The 19,797-nt window shown below is 37.3% G+C and overlaps 1 long non-coding RNA gene across 1 annotated transcript in view; it reads right to left on the reverse strand.

Moving 5' to 3' along the window:
- Positions 1 to 19,797, reverse strand: part of LOC128627137 (uncharacterized) — a 176,592-nt gene that overhangs the window by 127,839 nt on the left and 28,956 nt on the right. The window contains exon 3 of the long non-coding RNA XR_008391248.1: positions 12,350 to 12,435. This is a non-coding gene — a long non-coding RNA (uncharacterized LOC128627137). The remainder of the gene's footprint in view (positions 1 to 12,349; positions 12,436 to 19,797) is intronic.

The following is a 19,797-nucleotide window of genomic DNA, read 5'->3' on the forward strand; positions in this document are numbered from 1 at the left end:
AACATTTTTTCTTTGTCATTAATTTTTGACAGTGTTAATACAACATGCACTGGAGAAATCCTCTTTAGATTGAGGTAACTAAGTGTTCTGTTTGCTTCTTGGATTTAAGAATCTAGTTCTTTCCATGGATTTGAGAAGCTCTCAACTGTTTAAATAGACTCTCCATTCCCTTTTTCCTCTCTTCTTGTATTATGTCTATTATTTTTATATTGTTCTTTCTGATGGAGGCATATAGTTCTCATAGAGCTCTTCAACTTTTTTTTATGTTTCCATCTCTCTCTTCTTTCCTCTGTGTTACTCCTAGATTTCTATCTTCAGTATCACTAATCCTTTCCTCCATTTGGTTTGCTCTATTTGCTGTGCTTGCTAGTTTATTCTTTTTGTTGTTGTTGTTCAAGTACAGTTACATTTTCTCTTCGCTACTCCTCCCCACTCTACTCATCCCCACCTCCCACTCTCAGTCCTACCCCACTTTGGTTTTGTCCATATGTCCTTTATATATGTTCCTTAACAAACCTTCCTCCCTTTCCCCCCTTATTCCCCTCCCTGATTAACCTTTTAGTGAATTCTTCATCTCCAGAACTTCTGTTTGGTTCTTTTTTAATGTTTCAATTTCTTTGGTGAAATATATGTTTTCTTCATTGTTTTCTGATCTCACTAAACTGCCTGTCTCCATTTTCTTGCATCTCCTTGAGCATATTCAGAACTGTAATATTGAATTCTCTGTCATTTACATCATATATTTGTGTGTCTTTAAATTTGTTTTCTGGAGACCAAATAAACAACCTAACTTTATACCTCAAGCAATTAGAAAAAGAAGAAAAAATTAAGTCCAAAGTTACTAGAAGAGAGGAAATAAAAAAGATCTAAGCAAAAAATAAATAAAATGACAGTAAAATGAAATGTGGCAGCCTAGACAGGCTCCTGGAACAGAAAAAGGACATCATATTAAAACTATAATCTGGCCCTGGCTGGTGTTGCTCAGTGGATTGAGCGTGGGCCTGCGAACCACACGGTCGCAGTTCGATTCCCAGTCAGGGCACATGCCTGGGTTGCAGGCCAGTTCTCAGCAGGGGACACATGAGAAGCAACCATACATTGATATTTCTCTCCCTCTCTCCTTCCCTTCCTCTCTAAAGATAAATAAATAAAATCTTTAAAAAAAACTATAATCTGAATAAAGTATGGAGTTTAGTTAATATGTCAATACTGGTTCATTCATTACGGTAGTATACCATGTTACTATTAGAAATAACAATAGGGGATGTACTCCTATGTTCCCTGCAGTGCTATTTATAATAGCCAAGAGTTGGAAGCAGCCCAAGTACCCATCAGTAGATGAGTGGATTTGTGATGGTATGTTTACACAATGGAATACTTCTTGGCCATAAAAAGATAAATGAGGCCTAGCTCATGTAGCTCATTGGTCTGAGTACTGGCTCACAAACCAAAAGGTTGCTGGTTTGATTTCCAGTCAGGGTACATGCCTGGGCTGAGGCCAGGTCCCTAGTTAGGGGTGTGCAAGAGGCAACTGATAGATGTATTTCTCATGCATTGATGTCTCTGTCCCTCCCATTCTCTCTCTCTAAAAATAAATAAATAAAATCTTTTTTAAAAAATTTAAGTGAAATAAGCTCATTAGAGAAAGACAAATGCCATATAATTTCACTTATACATGTAATCTAATGAACAAAATAAACAAAATAGACACAGACTCATAGATACAGAAAACAGACTGATAACTGTTAGAGTGGAGGCTGTTGGGAACTGGGTGAAAAAGGTGGAGCGATTAAGAAAAAAAACAAAAAAACCTCATAGACTTAGACAACAGTATGGTGATTACCAGAGGGAAAGGGGAGTGAGGGGAGGTAGAGGAAGATAAAAGGGGGAATAAGTGGGGTTGAAAGAAGACTTTACTTTGGATGGTGAATGTATAGTACAATATACAGATGATGTATTATAGAATTGCACACCTGAAACCCATATAATTTATTAAACAATGTCAGCCCAATAAATTCAATAAAACTTAAAAAAGAAAATAAATTTTTAAAAATATATTTTCTATTAATTATGCTATTACAGTTGTCCCATTTCCCCCCTTTATTCCCCTCTGCCCTGTGCACCCCTTCCCACCCCATTTCCCCCCTTGGTTCATGTCTATGGGTCATATATATAAATTCTCTGGCTTCTACATTTCCTATACTATTCTCAACCTCCCCCTGTCTATCTTCTACCTACCATTTATGATACTTATTTTCTGTACCTTTTCCCTCTCTCTCCCCACCCATGCCCCCACTGATAATCCTCTATGTGATCTCCATTTCTGTGATTCTGTTCCTATTCTAGGTGTTTGCTTAGTTTCTTTTTGTTTTTGTTTTTGTTTTAGGTTCAGTTGTTAATAACTGTGAGTTTGTTGTCATTTTAATGTTCATATTTTTTCTTTTTCTTAGGTAAGTCCCTTTAACATTTCATATAATAAGAGCTTGGTAATGATGAGCTCTTTTAACTTGACCTCATCTGGGAAGCACTTTATCTGCCCTTCCTTTTTAAATGATAGCTCTGCTGGATAGAGCAATCTTGGATGTAGGTCCTTGACTTTCATGACTTCAAATACTTGTTTCCAGGCCCTTCTTGCCTGCAAGGTTTTTTTGTTTTGTTTTGTATTGAGAAATCAGCTGATAGTCTAATGGGAACTCCTTTGTAGGTAACTGTCTCCTTTTCTCTTGCTGCCTTTAAGATTTTCTCCTTATCTTTAGTTTTCACTAATGCAATTTATTTATTTATTTATTTATTTATTTATTTATTTATTTATTGTTCAAGGACAGTTTTCTGTCTTTTACTCCCATCCCAGCCCACCCTCCCAGTCCTTCCCACCTCCCTCCTATTTCCACCCCTGCACTAATGTAATTATGATGTGCTTTGGTGTGTTCCTCCTTGGATCTAACTTCTTTGGGACTCTCTGAGCTTCCTGGGACTCTCTGAGCTTCCTGGAAGTCTATTTCCTTTGCCAGATAAGAGAAATTCTTTTTCAATATTTTTTCAAATAAGTTTTAAATTTCTTGTTCTTCCTCTTCTTCTTCTGGCACCCTTATGATCCAGATGTTGGAACATTTAAAGATGTCCTGGAGGTTCCAAGCCTCTCCTCATTTTTTTGAATTCTTGTTTCTTCACTCTGTTCTGGTTGAATATTTATTTCTTTCTTCTGGTCCACACAGTTGATCTGAGTCCTGGTTTCCTTCCCTTCACTGTTAGTTCTCTGTACATTTTCCTTTATTTTACTTAGCATAGCCTTCATTTTTTCATCTAATTTGTGACCAAATTCAACCAATTCTGTGAGCATCCTGATTACCAGTGTTTTGAACTGTGCCTCTGATAGGTTGGCTATCTCTTTGTCGCTTAGTTGTATATTTTCTGGGGCTTTGATCTGTTCTTTCATTTGGGCCATTTTTTGTCTCCTTGAACCTGTTACCTAGTAAGGGGTGGAACCTTAAGTGTTCACCAGGGCGGGGCAACCCACTTTGCTGCACTGTGATGCTATATGTGGGGAAAGGGTCCAAGAGGGAACAGTGCCACTTGCACTGCTCTCTTCCAGCTTTCAGTCACTTCCTCCACTACCCACAAGCAAATTGGGATCTTCTGGTGATGATTCCTGGGTCGGTGAGTTTGTGTACATTCTAGGACCTTGTGGGTCTCTCCAATGAACGCTCCTGAGGCTGAGAGTTTCTCCCACTGCCACCTCAACAGCCACAGGTGTTTTCAATCAGAGCTTTGAGGCTTTATTTTCCTGCTGGAACTCTGTGTTGCATACTCTGTTTCGCTCCCCAGTTGTTCTGGCTGGTTCATCTACACACAACCGGGTCTACTAGCCACAGCCTTGCCTCAAGTCCTCTCCACCTGGCTGCCCATCTCCACCTCTCCTACCAGATGAATGTGTCTTCTTTAATTCCTTGGTTGTAGGACTTATACACAAATCAATTTTCTGTGAGTTCTAGTTGTGTTTTTTTTAATTTGTTGTCCTTTTGGTTGTGTGAAGAGGCACAATGTGTCTACCTATACCTCCAACTTGGCCAGAAGAACAAAATTTCACAAAATGAAATAAAGACTAAAAGAAAATAGCTCAGTGAAACCATGAGCTTATTTTTGAAAATATAAACAAAATAGACAAACCTTGAGCTAGACTTACTGAAAAGAGAAATAAGATTTAAACAAAATTGGAAATGAAAGGAGTTATTACAACCAATACCACACAAATACAAAGAATCATAAAAAGAAACTAAAGAATTTGCCATAGCTGGTGTGACTCAGTGAGTGAGAGCCTGCAAACCAAAACACTGCTATTCAAAAAGGTTCCTGGTAAAGGCATTTGCCCATGTTGCAGGCCAGGTCCCCAACTGGGGTCATGTGAGAGGCAAACAATGGATATATCTCTAGTATATCTATTTTTCTCTTCCTCTATTTCTCCCTCCCTTTACCTCTCTCTAAAAGTAAATAAGTAAAATCTTACCAAAAAAAAAAAAGAATTACATGGTAACAGAAGATAGAGGCATAAGTAAACACCACTCAGCTCCTTAAACAACCACAGAAAAAATTACAACTATATTACAAAACAACTATCACCCAGAATCATCACAAAATCAAGCTATATGGAAGTCTGGCAACCAAAGAATTAAAGAAGCCACATTAATCCAGACAGGTAGGAGAGGCAGAAATGCAGAACACAGAATGGCCCATCCCATACCCAAGGTGATAGGTGAAAATCAGGAGGGACATTTTAGGAGTGAGGGATACCAGCCCCACACCATACCACCTGGCCCATGGTTCTAGTGCCAGGAAGATAAGTCCCCATAACTTCTGGCTATAAAAACCAATGCAGGTTGGCATAGCAGAAGAAACTGCAAGATTTTCAGGAGCCTACTCTTAAAGACCCTAAGAGTCCTATGACTTACTCAGACTCACTTCCCTGGGCTCCAGCACTGGGGCAGCAGCTGGAAGGGCATCACTAACATACAGGGAGAAACTGAAATATATAGCATCAGGGCAGGAACCTGGGGACAGCTTCCTCCTGAACAAAATTCCAGAGGCCAGGAAGGGGTCATTGTCCCTTTTCTGAGCCTTCCGCCACACAGAGCCACAGAGAGGCAATACCATATCTGAGACTCCATCAACCTGCTTCACACAGGTTGCCCCATCCTGGTGATTACCCCATCCAACTTATCGGTACACTTTTCTACAATAGACCACACTACTAAGACAGGGAGTCAAAGCAGCTCTATCTAATATATAGAAAAAAACACAGAGAGTAGTCCAGTCAAGATAAAGGCATAGGGAGACACACCTTGTCCCACTGCATAACCATAAGAAGGAATACAACTAAGATAAAAATGAACAACACCCAGAAATGCCAGAAAATCACCAAGAAAAACACCCAGAACTATACAGAAGTCCAACAATCAAGTATATAAAGAAGCTATATTCATCCAAATGGGTAGGAGGGACTAAAATGGGGATTCGAGGCAGAGAGGACTTGGTGTGGTTGCAGTGAGCTAGGGGCAGTGAGGCAGTGGTCACCAGTGAAACAGGCAGCCCCATATTCACATGTGGTGGATAAAAATCAGGGAGACACATTGTGATCCAGCAAGCCCATCCCCAGGCCAGACCATGAAGCCTGGGGCTTCAATACCAGAAAAAGAAAGCTTCATAAGTTCTGGCTGTAAACCCAGTGGGGGTTGGAGTGGCAGAAGAAACTGCCAGTTGATAAAGAGAGCCAGAATGGACTCAAAGCCACCCACCCTGGGAATCACAACCAGGACAACAGCTAGAGAGGTACCAGTCACATACAGAAAGTCGGTGAAGTGACTGGAAATGGGGCAAGGGCCAGGCAAGCCCCCAGAAGTCAGCTAGCAGTGGCAATATTCCTTCTTTGACCAGTCCCCCACACAGAACCATGGTTGCCCCACCCTGGTGAACAACAAAGGCTCCACTCATATGACTTAACAGGTGCACTGAAATGGAATCAAAGCGGCTCTGCCTAGTACACAGACTCAGGGAGACTGCCAAAAATCAGAAGACAGAGAAATATGGCCCAAGCAAAGAAATAAACAAAACTCCAGAAAAAGAACTAAGTAATTCAGAGATAGCCAACCTATCAGATGCAGAGTTCAAAACACTGGTGGTGAGAATGGTCAAAGATCTCACTGAATATGGCAAAATTATACTGGAAGAAATGAAAGCTCTACTAAAGGACATAAAGAAAGTCAGAGACAACTGTATCTGAACATTAATAAAAATGATTAAAAAAGAAAAAATCATCAGTGATATTCTGAAACCATCAGTGACGGGAAGAAAGACAGGATTCAAATCAATAATTTGAAACATAAGGAAAAATAAGTATTCAACCAGAACAAATAAGAATTCAAAAAAATGAGGTGAGTTTAATTAGACTCTGGAACATCACTGAAAGGCCAACATCAGAATCATAGGGATGCCAGATGGAGAAGAGGAAGAGGAAGAAATTGAAAACTTATTTGAAAAAATAATGAAAGAAAACTTCCCTAATTTGGTGAAGGAAATAGACATACAAACCCAGAAAACACAGAGAGTCCCAAAGAACATGGACCCAAAGAGGTCCATACCAAGACACACAATTAAAATGCCAAAGGTTAAAGATAAAGATAGTATTTAAAAGGAGCAAGAGAGCCCTGGCTACTGTAGCTCAGTAGATTGCGTGTAGGCCTATGAACTAAGGGATTGCGGTTCGATTCCCAGTCAGGACACATGCCTGGGTTGCAGGTCAGTTCCCAGCAGGGGATGCATGAGAGGCAACCATACATTGATATTTCTCTCCCTCTCTCCTTCCCTTACCCTCTAAAGATAAATAAATAAAATCTTTTTAAAAAAAAGCAGCAAGAGAAAGGCACAGAGTTACCTACAAAGAAGTTCCCATAAGACTATCAGTTGATTTCTCAAAAGAAACTTTGCAGGCAAGAAGAGACTGGCAAGGAGTATTCAAAATGATGAAACAAGGACCTACAACCTAGATTATTCTGTCCAGCAAAGCTATCATTTAGAATAGAAGAGCAGATAAAATGGAAGAGCTTCCCACACAAGGTAAAACTAAAGGAATTCATCATCACCAAGCCCTCATTATATGAAATGTTAAAGGGACTTATTTAGGAAAAAGAAGATCAAAACTGAACATTAAAATGATGATAAACTCACAACTATCAACAAGTGAATCTAAAAAAACAAAAACAAACTAAGCAAATAACTAGAACAGTAAAGGAATCATATATGGAGATTGTTTGGAGGGTTATCAGTTAAGAGGAGTAAGGGGAAGAATGGGGTAAAAGATATAGATATTTTTTAAGATTTTATTTACTTTTTTATAGAGGGGAAGGGAGGGAGAGAGAGGGAAAGAAACATCAATGTGTTGTTGCCTCTCATGTGCCCCCTACCAGGGACCTTGCCCACAACCCAGGCAATTACCCTAGACTGGGAATCAAACCAGTGTCCTTTTGCTTTGCAGGCTAGCACTCAATCCACCAAGCCACACCAGCCAGGGAAAAAGGTACAGGTATTTAGAAGTATAATTGGGTAGGTACAGAATAGGCAGGGGGATGTTAAAAAGAGTATTGGCAATAGAGAAGCCAAAGAACTTATATACACAACCCACAGACATGAACTAAGGCAGGGATTGCAAGAGGAAAGTGGGGAATGGGGCAGAGAGGCACCAAAGGAAAACAATTGGGACAAATATAATAACATAATCAATAAAATATAATTTAAAAAGGAAAGAAAACAAAGGGAGGCTGCCCAATTGAGAAGACAAAGAAATATGGCCCAAATGAAAGAACAGAAACCCCCCCCAAAAGAACAAAACAAAATGGAGATAAGCGATTTATCATATGCAGAGTTCAAACACTGGTTATTAGAATGCTCAAAGAACTTACTGGGCACTGCAACAGCAGAAAAAAGACCAAGGCAGAAATGAAGGTCACACAAAGGGAAATAAAGAAAAATTTACAAGGAATCAACAGTAGAGTAGATGAAGCCAAGAATCAAATCAATGATTTGGAATGTAAGGAAGAAAAAAACATTTAATCAGAACAGCAATAAGAAAAAAAGAAACCAAAAACAGGATAGGATCAGGAGCCTCTGGGACATCTTCAAACATATCAACATCAACATTCAAATTATAAAGGTAATGGAAGGAGAAGGACAGAGCAAGAACTTGAAAATGTATTTGAAAAAATAGTAAAAGAAAACTTTCCTAATTTGCTGAAGGAAATAGACACATGAGTCTAGTAAGCACAGAGAGTCCCAAACAGATGGACTCAAAAGAGGACCACACCAAGACACACATCATATTGAAAATGCCAATGGTTGAAGATAAAGAGAATCTTAAAAGCAGCAAGATAAAAGGAGACAGTTGCCTACAAAGGAGTTCCCATAGACTGTCAGCTGATTTCTCAAAAGAAACCTAGTGGGCAAGAAGGGCCTGGAAAGAAGTATTTGAAGTCATGAAAGGCAAGGACTTACATCCAAGATTACTCTATCCAGCAAAGCTATTATTTAGAATGGAAGAGCAGATAAAACGCTTCCCACACAAGGTAAAACTAAAGGAGTTCATCATCACCACGCCCCTATTATATGAAATGTTAAGGAGGCTTATCTAAGAAAAAGAAGAGGGCTAAAAATATGAACAGTAAAATGACAACATGATCACAACTATCAACAACTGAACCTAAAAAACAAACTCAGCAAACAACTAGAACATGAACAAAATCACAGAAATGGAGATTACATGGAGAGTTATAAGCAGGGCTGGGGCAGCAGGAGGTAGAAGAGAATGGGGGAAAAGGGCACAGGGAATAAGAAACATAATTGGTATACACAAAATAAATAGGGAGAGGTTAAGAATAGTATAGTATAGAAGTGGAGAAGCCAAATAACATATATATGACCCATGGATATGAACTAAGGAGGAGGGGAAATGCTGGAGAGTGGAAAGTGCAGAGCAGAAGGAAATAAAAGGGAGAAAAAAAATGGGACAACTGTAATAGCACAATCAATTAAATATACTGAAAAAAGAGAAAAGGAAAAAAACAAACAGAGAAGAAAAACTTGTTTACCAACACATATAATTACTCATTCTTGTAGAAATGTTCTTAAAACCAAGAAATTCAAGGAAATGAAAATAATGGAAAATGACTTCTCAAACTTCAGGGAATATTTTTCTTTTAGTGCTTTCTAAAGAAAGCAGATAAAGACAAGACCACCTGTGAATTAAGATATTCTTGGAAAACTCTGTTAAGACTGTTGGGAACCTTACACCTGGCTTCTAGCTAAAAACATTGCATTGATTACAGGAACCTGTGCGCTCCACAAAGCCAATCGGCTACAGGCACATGAGGTGTGCATGCGCTCCCCAAGCCAATCGGCTACAGGCACATGAGGTGTGCATGCGCTCCCCAAGCCAATCGGCCACAGGCACATGAGGTGTGCATGCGCTCCACAAGCCAATCGGCTACAGGCACATGAGGTGTCCACGAGTACCAGTTGCACCCAAGTAATCAATAAGCGGGCCCTTCTTTGTCTCAAGCTAGCCAATAGCAAGCAACCTAATCTCCTTCCTCTCCCTCCCCCCCCCTATATATATATATATATACCCAGTTCGGAAAAATAAATTTGCAGCTTGATCAGAATCTTTTGTCTTGCTGCCATTCTTCGCGCCTCTTGTCCCCCCAACCCATTTGTTCTAGGTAGGTGGTCGAGCCCCAGTTGATTGCTCCGCGGGCCGGAGCATAAGACAAATGGGTTTCTTTCATTATTTTAAAAGAAAAAAAAGAAATCAGACTTTAGGAAACACACTGGAAAGTCCAATCCTTTCCATACCTATCCTTATTAGTACAACAAAGAATAAAAGCCAAGGTATCACTGGTTATGATCCAAGCTACATGCTCTGGTTTCCACTAGGACTTAAATAAAATTTTATGAAGTGTTCTATTTTTCTATTTATCTAGGTGATTTCTTCTAATTGCTACCATCCCAAAAAGTAGATTTATGGTTAAATATTCTATGGCTCATACTTTGTGTTTGGGAATAATTCTTTTGCCATCTTTTCAGTGTTCCTTTCCCCACCTTTTCTAACCTAAAGACAATTTAGTGTCCTATAAGTTTATTAACAAAGTATTTCAACCAAGGATGAAAATATACCAAAATTGACCATGATAAAAGTTCTACCTGGGTCGGTAGTAGTGTTCAAACAAGACAGAGCAAGCCAGTAAAGCAAGCAGATATAATAGTCAAGGAATTAAAGAAGGCTCTTCAAGACAAGTTTTAATGCCAGAGAAGGTATATCTAACATTTACTTTGGTTTTTTTTGTTTCTTTACTCCTGAAATGAATTCCTACTCTGAGCAAGAATAAGAGCAATAAATCTAGAGAGAGAGAAGAAATTTCGAGGAAGCCTAATTATATCTTTTTCTTTATAACACACGGCAAATCTTAACACTCAATAGATAACATATACTTGTAGAAGAGCTCATTAATTAAAATATCTCACTAGGCTGTTTAAAGAATGCCTCTGATGATTTAAGTAGAGTAGATATATACTGCTTCTTTTAAAAGCCTACAACTGCCCTGAGTTTTTCTGTCAATGGTTTTACTCTTCTTTGTTATTTAGATATACTTAATCTTTTTCTAAAATGTACTTTGTTATTCATCACCTTGAATCAGTGAAATGCAAATTAAAACCACAATAAGATATCATCTCACACCTGTCAGAGTAGCTATCATCAATAAACCAACAAACAGTAAGTACTGGTGAGGATGTGGAGGAAGGGAAATTATTTTGCACTGTTGATGGGAATGAAAACTGGTGCAGCCATTGTGGAGAGCAGTATGGAGATACTTCAAAAAATTAAAAATGGATCTGCCTTTCCATCTAGCAATCCCACTTCTGAGAATACATCTGAAGGAACCCAAAACACGAATTTGAAAGAACATAAGCACCCCTATGTTCACTGCAGCATCATTTATATTACAGTACTACAATATTATATTACAATAGCCAACATATGGAAGCAGCTGAAGTGTCCATCAGTAGATGAGTGGATAAAACAACTTTGGGACATTTACACAGTGGAATTCTACTCAGCCACAAAAAAGAAGAAAGCTTTACCCTCTGCAACAGTATGGATGGATCAGATAACATTATACTAAGTAAAATAAACCAGTCAGAAAGACAAATATCATATGCTTTCACTCATGTAGAATCTAATGAACAGACTGAACATACAGATAGACTCAGATAGGGAGCAGGATGAGAGAGATATGCAGGGGAGAAGGTTGTGAGTGGAGGAACTGAGGAAAAAAGACACATGGACAAAACAATGTAGTGCTTTTAGGGGAAGGGGATATAAGGTGACTAAATGGTAATGAAACAATACAATTAAAAAAGAAAAATGTATTTTGCAAACAATTTTGCAAGTGTTTATCATAATAAATTTAATTATGGACCTTAAAAGGAAAAGTTATTCTAAATTTATTTATATAAAACATGAATTTATTTGGCTGCTTTATGTATATATTTAGTTTTTATATAATTCTTTACATTTTTATAAATTTCACACAGCAGGACACGAGACAGAAAGAGTGAGAGAAAGAGAGGGAGAGGACTTTGTAATAGAATCCTGCCTGAGCCAACTCTTCAGTAGTCTTTTGGCAAAAGGCCTGTGTCTGAACTGTTTCCAAGACCTCAGTCTGAAAGGCAGCCAAAGGCTCCACAAAAGAACAAGCCTACATGGCTTATTACCTTTCGCCTTTCACCTTTTATCCAGTTGCCTCATACTTTGTGAACTTGAAATCTTGTGAGAATATGCTTAGCCATTCTGTTTACAAACAGCTTATTTATTCCACAGAAACACCTTGGCAGGACATACCCAGGTCACCTGAACTGGGTTGTCACAGAAACCATGTGTCTCAGACTTTTCTTGTAATTAAGCCAAACACTGCAACATTCTGACTGGCTGAAATCAGCGTTGGACTGTGTAGCAATCATCAATCATTTAATTCACTTTATGTTGTACACTTCACCAAAGTATTAACACAAAATGTGAAAGCAATCATACTTGAGCTGCAAGTGGTAAAAGTCATGCCTTCCATGTAAGAGAGAAAAAGGATAAAAGTTTAACCTAAGTATTAGAAGTTAATCTCAACTATTACACTACCCCAGATATTGCTAAATTTATCAGTTCACAACAAAAATCACAATCTTTTAGTTAGTTATTCATGCATTTTCAAACTTTAGTCTTTGTTTGGTCAGACTTTAGCTTACATTAGGCATTTACCTGAAGAAATACTTGATTTAATTCGTTGTCTCCAGCATGTTTGAACTGATCCATCAAGGCTGCTTCTTTGATCATTTTTGTGATTCCTTTAAAATAGATTATACAATTAATTAATTCTCATAAGTTATTAGCGAGTATAAATATAGTCAGATTTCTTTTTTAAATATGAAAAATTTATTTTAAGGATGAATAAATTAGTGAGCAATCACATTTCAAAGGGTCCTTTATTATTCAATGGTTTTATTTGCACAAGTTATTTTCTGAATTTCCTTACTATACTCAAAATATAATTAAATTTGCCAAAATAATATATGTACAAAACTTATCAGGAATACCTACTATTTTTTAAAGATTTTATTTATTTACTTTTAGAGAAAGGGGAAGGGAAGGAGAAGGAGAGGAAGAGAAACATCAATATGCAAAAGATATATCAGTCATCAGTTGCTTTTTGCATGCCCCCAAACCATGCCCCCAACCAGGAACCTGGCATGCAACCCAGGCATGTGCCCCAACCAGGAATTGAACCAGCAACCTTTTGATTCACAGGAGCACTCAGTCCACTCAGCCACACCAGCCAAGGCAGGAATACCTATTTAAAATATGTACTACGTCAATGAATGTTCTTCATTAAAGAAAACTGTATCTTTGTATTTACATATGTATTCACCACTAAGGAAAATTAATTGTGCTGATAATTTAATGACAAAATGAAGTTGATTTGATAATTTACCACTTGATAAATGGTAAATACAGTTTTTAATTTAGGAAAAGTGCTTTCTTTTTTAATCAAAGGACAATCATGATGATGGTGCTGATAGGTAGCATTTTTTGAATGCGCCGAACACTGTTGGAAGTATTTTATATGGATTATCTTATTTAATCTTCATGACAACCCTATGAGATTGATACTATTATATTCTCATTTCATAGAACATGAAAGTGAAGCTATGTGAGGTTAGGTCAGACCTCTAGCAAACAAAAAATTTGGAATTTGAACTTAAGCAATGTGACTTAACTTTATTGACTCTCACACCATGGATGCTCTTAGAACAAAAAACTTATAACATAATAATGACATATTATTTCAAATTATAATATTTATATATTTATAAAGCACCTTCAAAAATATCTCATTTGAGTTTGACAATAACCCTGTGAGGTAACATCATTCCTATTTTGCAAATGAAGAAGCTAAAGATAAGAAAGATCAACTAATTTTTCCAAGGTCACTTTGCTAGTAAATTAATAGAGTGAGGATGACAATCCAGGTTCTTAATATCATACTTTATGGGTTTTTTCTTTTTAATTAAACTTATTGGTTAATAAAATTATATAGGTCTCAAGTATATAATTCTATAATACCTTATTTATACATTGCATTGTGTGCCCATCACCCAAAGTCAAATCTTCTTTCATTACTATGTATTTTATCTCCTTTACTCTTTATTACCCCCTTCCCTCTGGCAACCATCATACTGTTGTCTGTGTCTACGAGTATTTTTTGTTTGTTTCTCTTGTTTGTTCATTTGTTGCTTTCAGTTTTATATCCCACATATGAGTGAAATCATATGGTTCTTGACTTTTCCTATCTGACTTAGCATTTCACTTAGCATGGTATTCTCAAGATCCATCCATGTTGTTGTAAAGGGCAGTAGTTAATATTTTCCCGTGGTTGAGTAGTATTCCATGGCACATATGTACCACATCTTCTTTTCCAATCATCTATCCAAAAAAAAACATTGGTTGTTTTCATGTCTTGGCCATTGTGAATAATGTTGCAATGAGCATAGGAATGCATATATCTTCCAATTTGGGGGGTAGATACCCAGAAGAGGGGTTGCTAGGTCATATGATAACTCTATTTTTTAAATTGTTGTTCAAGTACAGTTTTCTGTCTTTTACTCCCATCCCAGCCCTCCCCCACTCCCTCCCATTCCCACCACCCCTAGTTTTTATCTATGTGTCTTTTATATTTGTTCCTGTAAACCCTTCCCCTTTTCTTCTGAAATTCCCTCCCCTTTCCCCTCTGGACACTGTCGGCCTGTTAACTCTATTTTTAATTTTTAGAGGAATTTTCATACTGTTTTTCATAGTGGCTATACCACTTCATAGTCATACCTTATATTTTACCTACAATTATGAGTCTCCTTATTTTACACTAAATTTTTTTCTAAGATGGACTATTATACACTCAATGAAAAGTAAAATGAAGATTTTCCAATGGGATTAATATAAGAAATAACAAAGGCTTTCTCAGTTTAACATTAAAAGAAAGCAGAATTATAGTGAAACATTTTGGTGTAAATAAATCCGATTTCCATATTTTAAAATCATGTAATTCCAGCCCCAGCTGGTGTAGCTCAGTGGATTGAGCACGGACGGGTCTTCAAACCAAAAGATTGAGATTCAATTCCCAGTCGGGGCACATGCCTGAGCTGCAGGCCAGTTCCCAGCAGGGACTCACGAGAGGCAACCATACATTGATATTTCTCTCCCTCTCTCCTTCCCTTCCCCTCTAAAGATAAATAAATAAAATATTTTTAAAAAATAAATAAAATAAAATAAAATCATGTAATTCCAAGGAGAAAGATAATTATTTTCCTGATTTAATATTTAAAAATACATATTTTTAAAAGATTTTATTTATTTTAGGAGAGAGAAAAAGGGAAGGAAAAAGAGAGGGAGAGAAACAGCAATGTGTGGTTAGTTGCCTCTTGTGCAATCCCCTCTGGGGACTTGGTCTGCAACCCAGGCATGTGCCCTGACTGGATATTGAACCAGCAACCCTTTGGTTCCCAGGAACATGCTCAATCCACTGAGCTATACCAGCCAGGGCTAAAAATATATTCTTAATCCAAATAGTAAGGAAAAGGAGCTAGAAGGGCCTTATGCCCAAAGGATACTCCTATGATCCTGCAAAGCAAAGAGGACTCCTGGGGAAATAACTAAATTAGCACCAGGCTGGTGTAAAAGCTATACTAAGAGTTTGACTTAGAATCTCTAAGGTAGAGTATTCATGGGTAAACACCCATTAATACTTTTATGGGGGGGGTGGTTACCACTGCTTGGATTATCAACACAGTTATGTTAGGCATATTACATGAAAAAATCATTTCCCAAATGGCACTTTCCTCGTTTTCTCTTACTGTCGTGCTCTTGTCTGGGAAAGTTGCTTTTTGGGATTACCACAGAGCTGTTGTTGCTTCGGGGCTTTGCTTTGCCTTCACTCTGGCAATTCCTTTTTTCTCTTTCCTATATTTGATTCCCTATTTCCTGTGTCTTTTAATTTATTTTTTTCCTCTTTTTGTGATAGTATAAATAGATGGGGAAGGGAAGCTTATTCTTAGTGTTTTTTCTAAAAATCATTGGTATTATTTCCAAAATTATATTTTATATTTGTCATTGATGTCATGTATATTCCAAAATTTTCTTTTGGGAACTGGGGGTAAACATGACATGAAAAAGAAAATGGAAGTCATAAGTATTGGATGTCCTCTTTGACCAAGGCAGAATACATCTGATGAGTGTGTACCATCCGTTTAAAAAGGGGGAAAAAGGGAAGATCTTTTAGAGTATTGCTGAGGTCTATTGTCCATAAAGATGTTTGTTGCTGAATTCTGTTTCTTTTTATTTCTTTGTATTTCAAGGGCTCTATCCCACTCTTCAGAGACTCTTTAAAAATTCCATCATTCTTTATAGCTCTAATGCTTTACCAGCCAGGCTCAAGAGGCTGTCCTCATGGAATACTATCTGACTACCAGCACCCATTTAATTTTCTGACATTCCAGTACCAAAAATTGTTTTGAAGCCTTCAGTGTTTCTTCTATAATGAAAAAAGATAGAGGTATTTTTAATATGATTTCCGACACTTAAATTAAACGTAACCTTTCGTTGTTTTAGTAGAATTATGCTAAAATCTAAAACAAGAACATATCCTAGAAATATACATGCAAAAATAAATTTTCCTTTAAAAACATTTAAAATACACACACACACTCACAAATGGGCATTTTTGCCCACTAGAAAATACAATAAAATTGTTGTAAAGCAATTGGAATTGAGATATTCTAGGGGGGAAAAGCATGGGAACACCAGTAAAGAAGATAGTCACTCTATTCCACTGTGCATATATGTATGTGACTGCTTATGATGATGAACATATGACTGGTTTAACAGAAGAAAATAGGTTTTTCACTTTAACAATTTAAAAATAAATACTTCAAAACACTTTCCAACATTAGCCCTCATTTCAATTGTCCTGCCTCAGGCTTCCCCAACTCTCCATTAGTGCTCATCCATTCCCCCACCCTCTATGTATAGGCTCTGCTCCTACCCTTGTACCTGAGTTCATTTTGACAGAAGTAAGTAATACCCAAACTGCTTCAATGCAAACTCAGCACTTATTATTTAGTCATTCATCATAATAAGCAAGGGGAGCACAGGGTGGCAAAGGCTAACAAATTGGTTTCCATGAGCCACACTCTTCCCATGACAAACAAGATGACCAAATCCAAGTTCCTGTGGGTTCCCTTGTCTCTTATGTACCTCAGTCAAAAAGAATGAGTTCTCATCAACCTTTTTCTTCCTAGGAATAGCAATGTTAACCCATGTCCTTCAATCTCTCTCAGCAGAAATCACAACTCTAATCTTGACTACTATGGTTTTAAGCCTTGTGACTATGCTTCCTCCTTCAAAACATCAATCAACAGCTTTCTATATGCCTGCTCTCTTAGATGAAATTACCAACTCAATTTCATACTGCTATGCCTAGTATATCTTTCAAACCTTTCCATTTTACCTTCAATCTCCTGAACAACAGTCTTCACTCAAAGTATAATTAGAAATAACTGAATACTTGAACACAACGTCATTGTCTATCAAAACCTCTCCATCTCTATGACATTAGGACAACAATCCTAGCACCTCTCCTGCCCTAAAAATAAAATTTAGTGTCAGCCCCACCCTCTTTACGTGTTATCCACCTAGCCAGAATATCTCAACAACAAGCAGGGCCAGAATTAAGGTGAGAGAAGCTAGGCTCTTACCTCAGGTGGAAATTTATGAGGAAGCCAAAAATATCAGCAATCAAGATAAATAATATTTAATGCAATATTTTAAACAATTGTGGTACATATACACAATGGAATTCTATGCTGCAGAGAGAAAGAAGGAGCTACTACCATTTGCAACAACATGGATGGAACTGGAAAGCATTATGCTGAGTGAAATAGGCCAGGTGCTGAAAGACAAATACCATATGATCTCACCTTTAACAGGAAGCTAAACAACAAAACAAACAAGCAAGCAGAAAAAAAAAACAAAAAACAAAGACACTGAAATAGAGAACAAGGGGATAGTGACCAGAGGGGAGAAGGAAGGGAAGTTAAGGGGAAAAAGGGGGAGGGATTTGGAGGAACAAATAGGAAGGACACAGGGACGAGAACTAAGGGGGGGTGGAAATGGGAGGGAGGTGGGGAGCAAGGGGCGGGGGAGGCTGGGATGGGAAAAATAGACAAAAAACTGTACTTGAAAAATAACTAAATAAAATTAAAAAAAAACAATTAAAATGAATCTATATGAAAATATCAAATTTTTAAAGAAATTCATAGTATTATTGATTTTTCTTTTTGCCTTAGATTCCAATACCTTGTTTTATTGTACTTCAATTTATTGCACTGCACAAATATTGCAGTTTTTTACAAATTGGCAAGACCATCCAACCAGCAAAAGATTATGACTCACTTTACTGTGATACTCCTTTTACTCTGAAAGTCTGGAACTGAACCCACAATATCTATGAGATACACCTATATAGCATAGCACTGTTAGTAACTGTGTTTATTTAAAAGTTAGATATTCTGTTCATTGTGGATTTTGTACATGAGGCAAGTGCATTGTTCACCTCACCCTAGTTTTGACCCTGACAACAAATACAATCATGTGCCCTATAAGGATGTTTTGGTCAATAAGGATGTTTTGGTCACTAGAGAATGGTCCCATAAGATCATAATAGAGCTGAAAAATTCCTATTCTAGAGATGTCATAGCTGTCATAACATTTTAGCACAGCGATTTTCAACCACTGTGCTACAAGAGGCACGATGGTGTCCAGCAAGAATTTTTAAAATATGTAGCTCTCAGCTGGTGTGACACAGTGGATTCAGTGCCAGCCAGCAAACCAAAGGGTCAGCAGTTTGATTACCAGTCGGTGCATGTACCTGCATTGTAGGCCAGGTCCCCAATAGGGGGGTGTGTGAGAGACAACCAAACATTGCTGTTTCTCTCCCTCTCTTTTTCCTTCCCTTCCCCTCTGTCTCGAAATAGGTAAATAAAATCTTTAAAATATATAAAATATGTAATACCTGACTATTGAGTCAGGGGCAATGACCTCTTTTCCCTTAGATTGTCAACTTAAAAAATGATTACAGCCATAATATTAAAAATTATAAGTCAACACAACAATAGCCATCTGGGGTGAATAAATCAAAATTATATCTATTTTTATCAGATTAGCAAAAATATTTTTTTTGGTATGCCACAGAATTTTAGTAATGAATTTATGTGTACCATGAGATGAAAAATCTTGAAAATCACTGTTTTAGTACAAAGCATCGCTCACGTTTTTGTGGTGATTTAACTGTAAACAAACCCATTAACACTGCCAGTCAGATAAAGACATATAGTACATACATTTATAGGAGTAGGCCATGTGATCTAGGTTTGTAAGTACAACTCTATGATGTTCACACAATGATGAAATCACCTAACAATGCATTTTTCCTAAAGTACCCCCATTATTCCCATCATTAAGTAGTGTCAGACAGTATCAGGATAAAAAAATACCATATGAGCCCTGGCTGAGCTCTGTGGTTGGAGCATCGATTGACAGAAATGTTGCAAGTTTGATTCCTAGTCAGGGCACATACCTAGGTTTTGATTTTGATCCCTGGTTGGGGCACATACAGGAGGCAACCGATTGATGTTTCTCACATGGATGTTTCTCCCTTTCTCTCTTTCCCTCTCTCCCCCCTCCATCCCCCTCTCTCTAAAATCAATAAATATATCCTTGGGTGATAATTTAACAAGTAATAAAAATAAAAACTCACTGTCCTGTTTTATAAAAAAAGTCTACTATATAAAAATGTTTTTTTATCTTTAAAAAAATGTTTTTTAATATTTTTTGTTTTTCAATTACAGTTGGCATTCATATTATATTAGCTTTTGGTGTACTGTATAGTGGTTAGACATTTATATAACTTATGAAGTGATTCCCTCTGATAAGTCTAATGCCAACCTGGCACCACATAGTTATTACAAAATTATTGACTACAAAATATGTGATCTCAACAGTAATATTCATGAATAAAAAATTGATTTAGGACATTTTCTGTAATTTGGAATATGAAACTTGATATAAATTGCCCTGGCTGGTATGGCTCAATGGATTCA

This window comes from Artibeus jamaicensis, unplaced genomic scaffold (assembly GCF_021234435.1).
Source record: "Artibeus jamaicensis isolate MK-2021 breed Jamaican fruit bat unplaced genomic scaffold, CSHL_Jam_final contig_3214, whole genome shotgun sequence".
Taxonomy (NCBI): Eukaryota; Metazoa; Chordata; class Mammalia; order Chiroptera; family Phyllostomidae; genus Artibeus; species Artibeus jamaicensis.